A 14,368-nucleotide genomic window follows, 5' to 3' on the forward strand; every position below is an offset into this window, starting at 1 on the left:
CTCGGTGCCCTCTCTCATAATTTCTATGTCCTGCAGAAGTTTCCGTTACAATTATATGATCATTGTGACCTGATCTCAGACTCCTTCTTAACTGGAGCCACTTAAAACATGACACTTTCATGAAAACATGACATCATTTGTAACAGAATAGCTTAATATTTGCTGAAGTATCTTTGACTGTCATATAAGGGATTTGTATTGTATATATATATATATATCTATATATATCAGGAGCTGTGCTAAACATTTGTGAATCTTTCCTTACCTTACCTATCTTTCCTTACATTTCCTAAGTTCTTATTTTATGACAGCTATCATAAATATTGCTGTATTATGTACAAATATCCTGCTAAGGCAAAGACTACACCACAGTGGCAGTTCAATTTGTTCCAGAATGTATCGTTGTAGTAAATTGTCTTGAATTCATTCCATGAAGTTGTCCGCCAAGCTAGTTTTACTTATTTAATTTGTCTCGTCAATTGAAGATTAAATTCCCCTCAATTATTGCATTGTCTTAATTTGTCAGATGTTCCTTTTTTTTTCTTGATTAATACTCTGGGGAGTGAGAAAGCTGGCTGGCGTTCTCTTTCCATAACCATATGAAGATTAATTAAATCCTGGGGAATTGAATGCTGGGAACTTGCACAGCGAGGGTTAAATGTTGCATTACTCAGTCTGTAACTTTGCAGTTGCTACTTGCAGGACCTATAAATTGTCAGTGTAACATAACGGTGCTGTGGGAGGGATTAGAGCGTCACTGGTATCAGATTACATCCCTCACACACTTTCCTAGTTTCGGTCACGTGTGGAACTGGTTTCAGGGTGGAGGTTTACAGTGAGCTATTTGAATTGACATGGATTCTTCATTGTATGAGGGCATTAGAGAGGAACCTGGGAAAAGTCCAAAACTAAAACAAACAGCAAAATAAAGTAAATCATGTTTCATTCTGAAATACAGAAAATAATGCAATATTTCGGAAAAGAAGTAAAATTAAAAATGACAAAATGAGCAAAGTTTCTAAACCATAATAGTAGGATGTACCTGTAAAGTGAGTAGTAGAGATGGATATTTTAATATGGTTGATTAGGGTGGAGTGAGAGGTAACTCATGTTGATCTTAAACACTGGCATAATCCAATTATGGCAAATATTGATCTGTATTTTTTTCTTTAATGAGATGTGAGTGTTCCATTTCATGCAGCATGTCCTCCCCACCTTAACTGCCTTTGAACTGAATGGTTTGTTAGGCATTTCAGAGAGCAGCTAAGAGTCATCCTCATTGCTGTTGGTCTGGAGTTACATGTAGTTCAAATCAGATGAGGATGGCAGATTTTCTTTCTTGATGAAAATTAGTGAACCAGATGGGTTCAACAATTGATGGTAGTTTCACATTGACCATTACTGAGCTTTATATTTTCAGATGTTTGATTGAATTTAAATTTTAGCAGCTGTTATGATGGGATTTGAACTCTTGCTTCCAGAACATTAGACTGGGAAATTAGATTACTAGTCCAAAGACACAGCTGCTATGCCAACATCTTCCCACATCTGTTTGAAAAGGAATAAAACTGGATGGACTATCTGGCATAGAATTGGGCATGGTAAGTGACAAAATCATAGTTCCAGTCTATTCTGCAAAATTCTCATCACTAACATTTGGGGGCTGGTGATGATATTCGGACCACTGTCCCACAGACTAGTCAAGTAAGAGCCTGACCTATTCATACTCATAGAATCATGGCCTACAGCTAATGTCCTAAACTCCTCCTTCACCAACTCCATCTGCTGTTGGAAGTGAGTTGAGCTGGGTGTTCTCAGTATTGACTTCAGACCTGCAAGACACAGGCCAGGAGTATGAAGGAATATTTTCCACCTTATTGGATGAATGCATCTCTAACATCATTCAAGAAGCTTGACACCATTCAGGACAAAGCAGTTTACTTTATTGGCATAAGACCATGAGACAAAGGAACAGAAATTAGGCCATTTGGCCCATCAAGTCTGCTCCACCATTCAATCATAGCTGATAGGTTTCATAACCCCAATCTCCCATTTTCTTCCATAACTTTTGATCCTCTTGACAAACAAGAACCCTATCTATCTCTGTCTTAAATATACTCAATAATCTGGCCTCCACAGCATTCTGTGGCAAAGAATTCCATGGATTCATCACTCTCTGGCTGAAGAAGTTTCTCCTTATTCCCTTTAATCTAAAGCTGTGCCCTCAGGTCCTAGTCTCTCCTACTAATAGAAACATTTCCCCAATGCTCACTCTGTCCAGGCTGTACAATGTTCTGTAAGTGTCCATTAGATCCTGCCTCAGCCTTTTAAACTCCATTGAATATAGCCCCAGAGTCCTCAAACATTCCTCATACGTTAAGCCTTTCATTCCTGCAATCATTCTCGTGAACCTCTTCTGGACCCACTCCAGGCCCAGTATGTCCTTCCTGAGTTATGGGGCCCAAAATTGCTCACGCGCTCTAAATATGGTGTGATCAGAGCCTTATAAAGCCTCAGAAGTACATCCTTGCTTTTATGTTCTAGACGTCTCGTAATAAATGTTAACATTGTACTTGCCTTCCTAACCACCGACTCAACCTGCACGTTTAACTGAAGAGGATCCTGGATTAGGACTCCCAAGTCCCCTTGCACTTCAGATTTCTGAATTTTCTCCCCATTTAGAAAATAGACTATGCCTCTATTCTTCCGACTATAGTGCATGACTTTGCATGCACATATTGTACTCCATCTGTCACTTCTTTGTCCACTTTCCTAACCTGTCCAAATTCTTCCGCAGCCTCCCCGCTTCTTCAATACTAGCTGTCCCTCTACCTGTCTTTGTATCATCTGCAAACTTAGCCAGAATGCCCTCAGTTCCTTCATTCAGAGCATTAATGTACAAAGTGAAAAGTTGTGGTCCTAATATTGACCCTTGTGGAACACCACTAGACACCAGCTGCCATCCTGAGAAGGACCATTTTATCCCCACTCTCTGCTTTCTTCCAGACAGCCAAGCTTCTAGCCATGCTAGTATCCTGCCTCTAACATGATGGGGTCTTACCTTACTCAGCAGTCTCCTGTGTGGCACCTTCTCAAAGGCCTCGTGGAAGTCTAACTAGATAACATCCATTTGCTCTCCTTGGTCTAACCTGCTCATTACCTCCTCAAAGAATTCTAACAGATTTGTCAGACATGACATCTTCTTAATGAAACCATGCTGATTTTGGCCTACTTTGGCATGCACTTCCGTGTATTCAGAAATTTCATCCTTCACAATGGACTCTAACATCTTACTAACAACTGAGGTTAGGCTAATCAGCATGTAATTTCCCGTCTTTTGTCTTTCTCTCTTCTTAAACAGCGGGGTTACATTAGCAATTTTCCGGCCCTCTGGTATGCTTCCTAACTCCAGTGATTCCTTAAAGGTCACCACTAATGCCTCCACTATCTCTTCAGCTATCTCCTTTAGAACTCTGGGATGTAGTCCATCTGGTGCAGGTGATTTATCCACCTTCAGACCTTTTAGTTTTTCTCACACCTTCTTCTTGGTGATGGCCACTATACTCAACTCTGCCCCCCGACTCTCTTCAATTTTTGGAATGTTATTCGTGTCTTCCACAAAGTGCTTGCATTACATGCACTGCATCAGTTCAAGAAGGTGGTTGATCACCAGCTTCTCAATCGCAGTCAGGGAGGCCAACAAGTGCTGGCCTTGTCAGTGATGCTCACATTATATGAAATAATGAAAAACATTCTCGGTAACTTTTTTCTGCCTTGAAGTTATTAAATAATTATAATCCTCCCAATAATTGAAGTGGAGAAAATTAGGTTGATACATGAGTGGTTAAAATACAAGGAAGGAATGTCTCTGATGGTTCTCTTGGTGAGTATACTGCTGAGTGTGGTGCCGAACATTATGTGCATCAGATTCATCCAAACTGACTGCCTCCATTGTACTGACTTAGCCGAGCTAATCAGATACTGGTAATATTTCACTGCTTCTTGCCTGAGCAAGAAGCATGCAAAAATCAAGCACAGTCTCCTTCCTGATAAATTCCCAGTGATGCCTGCTAGGAAGTGTACATGTATGAATACAAGTCCAGCACAGGATCAGCTTAGCCACAAAGCTGGACTCAGAATGTCTTCTAGCATTTATACCTTGGTACATACTTAAAGATTAGTCAGCTTGGGTCAGATATTCGCTGTATGGAGTCAGACTTCAGGATGTCTCAGCATCACCAACAGGGAAAGGAAGAAAGCTAGAGGGAGCAATTCCTTCAGACTTTGGCATTGGTCACTTCCTCAGTTTATTGTAGCAACATTTTCTGCAGGTTCAGTGTCAAGCTCCCGTATTGATGGAATTTAGCCACACATTGTGACTGCCTTCTTTTTATTCCATCTTTGAGTCTTTGCCATCAGACTGCCTAGACAATATCAATGCCTGAAAATCTTGAACAATCCTTCTTGTCACTGATCTCCCCCTGCTCCTATATTCTCTATTTAATCAGGCTGAGCTATGTGAAATATTTCTGTTCACTCTTTTGAACTACAATGCTCAGGATCTATCACCATCTATTTAAACTATGCAGAATTGTCAACCTCTGCTCTTTCCTCAGCCCTTGTCTTCTGTAGGCAAAAGTGAGGACTGCAGATGCTGGAAACCAGAGTTTAGATCAGAGTGGTTCTGGAAAAGCACAGCAGGTCAGGCAGCATCTGAGGAGCAGGAAATTCGACGTTTCAGGCAAAAGCCCTTCATCAGTATTTAAAATTATTTTGCATTTCTCACCTCACCTACTGTAATTAATTGCTGTTGTTAAGGTAGTCTTTATTCTTGAAGCTCTTGCAGTGACCAGTAGTAACCTTCAGCAACAGGAGGCATTCCTGTAAGATCCAGTGGTAGTTTACGACTCAAATATTGGGGAACCCCCCATTCTGTAATCTAGACTTACCTAGGTCTGATGACATTTTGTATGCAAGATTATAGGACAGAGGTGGTGGAACTGCTCCCCAACCAATTGTCCTTTACTAACCACACACCCTCCCCAAGAATGGGAGGAAGGGACGATAAGAAATAGTAGGATTTTCCCAGATGTGGGAATTTCCTGGTATCTTGCTGTCTCTTCCAATGTGTGATATTGGGTAAAGGTTTATGAGGTAGTTCACTGCCATTAATCTTCCTTTGTCTTGTGCCTATCTAGTGTTTAGTTGTAGAGGTTACACCACCTTACAGTATCTACAGAAAAGGCACAACTCTTAGATTATAAGACAGTTATTGTATGATAGCGGTATATAAAACTGCAGTTGGACAGGCATCATTACTAGGATTTGAGACAGTTGGTACAGTTACATCTGCTCCATCAAAAAACTAAAGCAAAGCTCTTTGTCTCCACCTCAGGCTGCATGTGACATCAGTAGAATAGGTGCAGCCAATATGACATGAACATTAACCCTTTCAGAAACATTATCTTACACAACTGAACTCTGCCTTTTGCTATCCAGATTAATTCAGCGAGGGAGAAGGGGTGTTTGAGTGAGACAGAGTGGATGATTGGGATTTCTGACTTGGAGATGCCGGTTTTGGACTGCGGTGTACAAAGTTAAAAATCACACAACATCAGGTTATGGTCCAGCAGGTTTATTTGGAAGTATTAATTTTTGGAGCGCTGCTCCTTCATCAGATGGCTGTGGAGTATAAGATTGTAAGACACAGAATTTCTGCGTTTTATGATCTTATGCTCCACAATCACCTGATGAAGGAGCAGCGCTCTGAAAACTAGTGCTTCCAAGTAAACCTGTTGGACATTAATCTGGTATTGTGTGATTTTTAACTGGGATTTCTGAGACTGTCACCAAGCACGAGTTAGTTTTATGCAGAACATGTCAATAAAAATGATCAATGCCAACGCTTGCAGTTGGACATATGTAAATATCTTGTACAAATGTGGCTTGTATCTTGTGTTTCAATGCACACCTGACCTGATAGACTTGTTTTCATTCAACAGTCTGTGGTCTGTGATGATTTGCCTCTGTGGAGTTATGTCCCTGTGTTGTGTACACTATCGACAAACTGGCTGTGTTAGTTAATCAAACACACAGTGTTGCATTAGTACTTGCACTTCTGATTCCTGTTATTGACTCAGTGCACAAAACCTTGACTTGTGCTTTCTCTATTCAAATGCTATGTTTTTCTATTCACTCCTGATTAGATTAGATTAGATTAGATTAGATTACATTACAGTGTGGAAACAGGCCCTTCGGCCCAACATGTCCACGCTGAAGCGCAACCCACCCATACCCCTACATATACCCCTACATTTACCCCTTACCTAACACTACGGGCAATTTAGCATGGTCAATTCACCTGACCTGCACATCTTTGGACTGTGGGAGGTAAGCGGAGCACCCGGAGGAAACCCACGCAGACACGGGGGGAATATGCAAACTCCACACAGTCAGTCGCCTGAGTCATATAGTCATAGAGATGCACAGCACGAAAACAGACCCTTTGGTCCAACTTGTCTGTGCTGACCAGATATTCCAATCCAATCCAGTCCCACCTGCCAGCACCTGGCCCATATCCTATTTCTATCCTTTTCTGTGGGACCAGTTGGGAGCTGGTGTCTAGTGAGTTTTAAATTGAGGGATAATGTTCTATAAAATACAAACTGAAATGTTGTTCTTATTCCCTAGCTTTTCAAATAACTTGCTATTGACATAAAAAATACCTCAGGAATGAAGAGGCTGTCATTTTTCATCAAATTTTGAAATGTAGGTTGATGGAAATCATTCTTTGACTTACTCCATAAAGCAACTTGACCACTGTGAAATGATTGCCTTTTCACATCTTTATAGATTAGTCCCTGGGCAGTAAGTGATAGCTGTTTACAGCCCTGTGTATGTCTGACATTCACAGACATTTTCAGTCCTGAGGCTGAATGTGGTAATGGGCTCAAAGAAGTGGGAAGGACTTGCCTTAGGTGACTATCTATGTGGAGCTTGTACATTCTCCTCCTGCCTGCAAGGGCTTTCTCTGGGTGCTCCGGCTTCCACCAGCAATCCAAAAATATGCAGGTTAAGTGGATTGGTCATGCTAAATTGACCCAGATGTGCAGATTAGGTGGGCTAATAATGGTAAATGTGGGTTTATGGGGATGAGGGAGCAGGGGGGGAGGTGGGTCAGTGCAGGCTCTTTGGATTGAATGGCCTCTTTCTGCACTGTAAGGACTCGATGAATATTGAAATTGTCAACATTTTGAAAAAAACAATGAAATGTAAATAAATGTACAATAATTTTCTACAATCCTGTGATCGCATGCAATCTATTTATACATCTAATAGAATATCTGCAGGACAATGATCACCATAGAAGCTCATCTGCATTTCAGGTGTAATGTTACAAACAGCCCTGATGCTCTCCTGCACAGTCTTATCTGGGAAGAGAAACCCTATGGGAAACTGTCAACTCCATAAAAACTGAAAAATCAGAAACAAAAATAGAAATTGCTGGAAAAGATCAACAAGTCTGGCAGCATCTAGAGTCATATAGTCATAGAGATGCACAGCACGGAAACAGACCCTTTGGTCCAACTTGTCAGTGCTGACCAGATATCCCAATCCAACCCAGTCCCACCTGCCAGCACCTGGCCCATATCCCTCTAAACCCTTCCTATTCATATACCCATCCAGATGCCTTTTAAATGCTGCAATTGTACCAGCCTCCACCACTTCGTCTGGCAGCTCATTCCATACATGTACCACCCTCTGTGTGAAGAAGTTGCCCCTTAGGTCTCTTTTATATCTTTCCCCTCTCACCCTAAACCTATGCCCTTTAGTTCTGGACTCACCACCCCAGGGAAAAGATTTTGTCTATTTACCCTATCCATGCCCCTCATAATTTTGTAAACATCTATAAGGTCAATCCTCAGCCTCTGACACTCCAAGGAAAACAGCCCTAGCCTATTCAACCTCTTCCCTATAGCTCAAATCCTCCAACCCTGGCAACATCCTTGTAAATCTTTTCTGAACCCTTTCAAGTTTCACAACATCTTTCCAATAGGAAGGAGACCAGAATTGCACACAATATTCCAACAGTGGCCTAACCAATGTCCTGTACAGCCACAACATGACCTTCCAACTCCTGTACTCAATACTCTGACAAAGAAAGGAAAGCATACCAAACGCCTTCTTCACTATCCTATCTATCTGTGACTCCACTTTCAAGGAGATGTGAACCTGCACTCCAAGGTCTGTTTGTTCAGCAACACTTCCAAGGACCTTACCATAAAGTGTATCCTGCTAAAATTTGCTTTCCCAAAATGCAGCACTTCACATTTATTTAAATTAAATACCATCTGCCACTTCTCAGCCCATTAATTCATCTGATCAAGATCCTGTTGTAATCTGAGGTAACCTTCTTTGCTGTCCACTACATCTCCAATTTTGGTGTCATCTATAAACTTACTAACTGTACCTTTTAAGCTCACATCCAAATCATTTATATAAATGACGAAAAGTAATGGACCCAGCACCGATCCTTGTGGCACTCCACTGGTCACAGGCCTCCAGTTGAAAACAAACCTCCACCACCACCCTCTGTCTTCTACCTTAGAGCCAGTTCTCTATCCAAATGGCTAATTATCCCTGTATTCCACATGATCTAATCTTGCTAACCAGTCTCCCATAGGGAACCTTGTCGTACGCCTTACGGAAGTGCATATAAATCATGTCTACTGTTCTGCCCTCATCAATCCTCTTTGTTACTTCTTGAAAAGACTGAGCCAGTTCTGTATTCAAATGGCTAGTTCTTCCTGTATTCCATTAGATTTAACCTTGCTCACCAGTGTCCCATGGGGAACCTTGTCGAATGCCTTACTGAAGTCCATATAAATCATGTCTACTGTTCTGCCCACATCAATCCTCTTTGTTACTTCTTCAAAAGACTCAATCAAGTTCGTGAGACATGATTTCCCATGCACAAACCCAGGTTGACTATCCCTAATCAGTCCTTGCCTTTTCAAATACATGTACATCCTGTCCCTCAGGATTCCCTCCAACAACTTGCCCACCACCGACGTCAGGGTCACTGGTCTATAGTTCCTGGCTTGTCCTTACCACATTTCTTAAATAGTGGCACCACGTTAGCCAACCTCCAGTCTTCCAGCACCTCACCTGTGACTATCGATGATACAAATATCTCAGCAAGAGACCCAGCAATCACTTCCCTAGCTTTCCACAGAGTTTTAGGTTACACCTGATCAGGTCCTGGTGATTTATCCACTTTTATGTGTTTCAAGACATCCAGCACTTTCTCCTCTGTAATATGGCTATTTTTTACAACGTCACCATCTATTTTCCTACATTCTATATCATCCATGTCATTTTCCACAGTAAACACTGATGCAAAATACTCAATTAGTATCTGCCTCATCTTCTGCGGCTCCACACAAAGGCTGCCTTGCTGATCTTTGAAGGGCCCTATTCTCTCCCTAGTTACCCTTTTGTCCTTAATGTATTTGTAAAAACCCTTTGGATTCTCCTTAACTCTATTTGCCAATGCTATCTCATGTCCGCTTTTTGCCCTCCTGATTTCTCTCTTAAGTATACACCTACTGCTTTTATACTCTTCTAAGGATTCACTCTATCTATCCTGTCTATACCTTACATATGCTTCCTTCTTTTTCTTAACTGAACCCTCAATTTCTTTAGTCATCCAGAATTCCTATACCTGCCAGCCTTTCCTTTCGCCCTAACAGGAATATACTTTCTCTGGACTCTCGTTATCTCATTTCTGAAGGCTTCCCATTTTCCAGCTGTCTCTTTACTTGCGAACGTTTTCCCCCAGTCAGCTTTTGAAAGTTCTTGCCTAATACCATCAAAATTGGCCTTTTTCCAATTTAGAACTTCAACTTTTAGAACTGGTCTATCCTTTTCCATCACTATTTTAAAACTAATAGAATTATGGTCGCTGGCCCCAAAATGCTTCCCCATTGACACCTCATTCACCTGCCCTGCCTTATTTCCCAAGAGTAAGTCAAGTTTTGCACCTTCTTGAGTAGGTACATCCACATACTGAATCAGAAAATTTTCTTGTACGCACTTAACAAATTCCTCTCCATCTAAACCCTTAACACTATGGCAGTCCCAGTCTTTGTTTGGAAAGTTAAAAAACCCTACCATAAGTACCCTATTATTCTCACAGATAACTGCAGAGCTATGTAAAGTTCCACCATTATAAAGCATGTCTTGCATTGCAGATAGTTTGGTTTCTGCATCACACTGATTGCCATTATATTCGCTCGCAAATGTTTATGCAAATTCATTCGTTTTCAAATCCAGCTGATTTACGGTTCTCAAGCGCCACATTGCTCAGGCTTCCTCAGTATGAGTGTTAGCTTCCGTCAGAGTCTACTTTTTCCTCGTCTGAGAAGGCAGCGTTTGGTCCATCTGTTCCTTTTCTAAACTCCCCCACATCATTGAGCTGGCTTGAATGGTGTGCAGCAAACAAGCACAGTTCTGGACACCATATCTGGAGAGCACTCAAGTACTCCTGAATGGTCCAGGCAACAGAAGCACATCTTCAGAATACCAATCTGCGATGGTCCTAGGTGATCCATGAAAAGTATTTGTTGTGCTGAGAGTTTCAAACTGGGAATTTTAGCCATGCTTTCTGGGTGACCCTTGTTGCCTTGTTCTGGAAATCAGTGAGCGCATATTGTCAGACCTGGAGCTTGTGCAGAAATTAATCATTGTGACTGCTCTCTGTAGAGTCTGTGCACTAAAGTATCTACAGGAATTATTCCCTGTGGTCATAAAAAAGGTGACGTTAAAAATCACACAACACCAGGTTATAGTCCAACAGATTTATTTGCAAATACAAGCTTTTGGAGCACTGCTCCTTCATCAGGTAACTAGTGGGGCAGGATCATAGGACACAGAATCTCAGGAATTTGACTTGAAAGAAGTTCTGGGATTTACATAATCATCAATCAAAACCTGCATCCCCATTCTCAGTGATCAAAGACTTTACAGCAATCTTGGTTTGTTCAATACATCTCATCAGTTGTATAACACTTTGATCTTTTGCTATAAATTCTGTGCCCTATGATTCTACCCCACTAGCAACCTGATGAAGGAGCAGCGCTCCGAAAGCTTGTACTTCCAAATAAACCTGTTGGACTATAATCTGGTGTTATATGATTTTTAACTTTGTCCACAAAACATTGGACCTTGCAGGAGAGAAATCCCTTCCTGTTCAGGAATCTGGCTGGATGGTCGGAGAAATGACTGTGCAGCACATGCATGAAGTCGAGGTCCTCACAGAACCCAGTGATTGCTGCAAGTCCAACAGCTCTGACTGTGGCTGCCTGTGTCCATGTTGTACTAGACAAACTATACTGCTTTACTGCATTGGTGAATTCACAAAAGCACTTGTGGGCTGCCAATTGGAGGATACATAAAAATCCACAGTTGAGCTTTGAAAGGAGCCAGCAGTGAGGAGATTCAATGTTTCCATAATCTTCTCCACCTCTTCTCCACCCCAGTAGGGTCTTAAGGAGTGTAGTGTAACAGAGAGATCTTGGAGTTCAGGTTCACTGTTCTGTGAAAATTGAGTCACAAGTAGACAGGACAGTGAAGAAGGCTTTTGGCACACTTGCCTTCATCAGTCACAGCATTGAGTATAGAAGGTAGGAAGTTATGTTGCACTTGTAAGAACGTTGGTGAGGCTGCACTTGGAGTATTATGTTCAGTTTTGGTCACCTTGTTATAGGAAGAATGTTATTAAACTGGAAAGAGTGCAGAAGAAATTTATGAGAATGTTGCCTGTACTCAATGGTCTGACTAAAAGGGAGAGGTTGGACAAGCTAGGACTTTTTTCTTTCGAGTGTAGGAGACTGGGGTGGGACTTGTTAGAGGTGTATAAGATCATGAGAGGCATGGATATGGTGAATGCACTCAATCGTTTTTCCAGGGTTGGGGGATCGAGGACTAGACAGCATCATTTAAGGTTAGAGGGGAAAGAATAAAAAGGAACCTGAGGGGCAACTTTATTACACAGAAGGTAGTACACATATGGAATGAGCTGCCAGTGGAAGTGGTTGAGGCGGGTACATTAGCAACATTTAAAGGCATTTGGACAAATACATGGATAGGAAAGGATTAGAAGGATATGGGCCAAGTGCAGGGAAATGGAGATAGCATGGACATTTTGCTCAGCATGGACCAGTTTGGGTCAAAGGACCTGTCTCCATGATGCAGGACTCTTTGATTCTGTGACACTACCATTATACATTCTCTCAAACTAAGCAGGTGCAAACCTGACTGCAGGAAGTGGCAGCTGCAGGTGGCACTGTCCTTAGTAATAGGAAGACAAGTCTAGATTTGCCTTTCACTCATCTGAAATGGGCTAGAATTATCTCTACAATTGACTATGAAAACTGACTTGTTCCATCAGATCAGTAACCCAGTGAGTCTTGCTAGAAGATGCAGAAAGATATGATTGCCTCCTTTCTAACGTGCTATGATTAGGCATCATAGTCTAGATTCAAAAGTGAAGAAAGGTCACTTTTGTGATATAACAAGTGGCTCCTTGTGTTCGTGAAACTGCGCCATTGAGTGGAACTATACCAGCTCTGATTCCTGTTTTTCTGACCTGTCTGAGCCCATTGAGCAGAAACAAAATGCATGATCTAAGTTTTTGTATGTAAAATTGAACCTGCTATCATATTTTAACAGATATAAAGTAGAAGGCCAAAATGCAGGAGTTCATCATTTCCTCACTGAAGGGCTGGTTTTGCAAAACACGGCTAGTGACAACTGACTCAACTTTAAGGATTTCAAACTCCTACTCTTGCAACATATGTGACATTGTTGTCAGACTCTTAGCCCAGAAAGTATCAGCAGTGATTACCAAGTGAAATATTGGATCTGTAGAATGTTTACAAGCTTTACAGAATGGGATTTGATGGACAAACATGGAAATCTGTGAAGCTCAGCAGAGTTATTGATAGTGGTGTCTAAATATTGAACATAAGACATTGGTTTTCCAGTTCTGTCTGGGCAGGACAGTGATCAATAATTTCAGCTGGATGAAAAGGGTGGTGGAGGTAATCAGTCTGTGGAGGTAATCACTTTTTCTTCGGAGTTGTGAAGTTGTTGGTAACCAGGTGAACAAAGCAGTCTTTGGAGGTTTTTTTAATAATGCTTCACTCCCTTTGGTTTCTATGGCCCTTGAATGACTGGTAGTGTAGGGGGGGGGGTGAGGAATTACTGGGATCTGACTTTGACCTCTCCTAGTGGACAGGCTTAACAATCGATGTTTTATGTTGGAATGTAGAAAACAACTTTGCTGTTATACATGAAACACGTGGTTGACTCATATTGTATGGCGGTGTGATTCGGAGCACTAAAACAAGTTCTGACGCTGCTTTCATGTTGACCTCATTTTAATACAGATTTGAAACCGCAGGAGTCAGGAAAGGACAAACAAACCTGTCTAGGATTCTGTTGCTTATATATGAGAGCTGGAAGTATCAAACAAAGTAAGCACAGGAGTTGGCTCACGGATGCAGATCTCCTGGAATGTAAATTGAAATTAGGCCAATATAAAAGCAGAGTACACTTTGCTTTGATTCATTTTGGCAGAGCTTGATGTTCCAATTTTATGAAAGTGGGGTACTTTGACACAAACACTAACAGCTTTAAATTGGAGTTTTGGAGCAGTGATATCAAATGAAAGAAAGTTGCAGTGGCTCTGTTACCTCTTGACACAGAGAACTGGTTTGGGTCCACCACTAAATGGGTTCCTTCTGTGTTATTATTATTTTCTAATATGTATATCTACAAACCAGTGTTCGTAGCTCAGACCACATCACCATCTCCTTTAAATGTTACAATATTTGAAGAGGTAGTGGTGTTGTTTCATGGAAAGTAGTAATTCAAAGGGAACTCCTAACTGATTAGAAATTGCTGCTGAATATTACCATATTGCATCTGGTTGTAGATTAGATTACATTACAGTGTGGAAACAGGCCCTTCGGCCCAACAAGTCCACACCGACCCGCCGAAGCGCAACCCACCCATACCCCTACATTTACCCCTTACCTAACACTACGGGCAATTTAGCATGGCCAATTCACCTTACCTGCACATCTTTGGACTGTGGGAGGAAACTGGAGCACCCGGAGGAAACCAACGCAGACATGGGGAGAACGTGCAAACTCCACACAGTCAGTTGCCTGAGGCGGGAATTGAACCAGGGTCTCTGGTGCTGTGAGGCAGCAGTGCTAACCACTGTGCCACCGTGCCGCCCACATGTATTCATGTATTGGTCCTTTGTGTATTGGTGTTGCAAGCTGCAGGTGAAGCCCTG

Source organism: Chiloscyllium plagiosum, unplaced genomic scaffold (genome assembly GCF_037043375.1).
Source record: "Chiloscyllium plagiosum isolate Xiang-an unplaced genomic scaffold, Cpla_swu_hap1 HiC_scaffold_31, whole genome shotgun sequence".
NCBI classification, from domain to species: Eukaryota; Metazoa; Chordata; class Chondrichthyes; order Orectolobiformes; family Hemiscylliidae; genus Chiloscyllium; species Chiloscyllium plagiosum.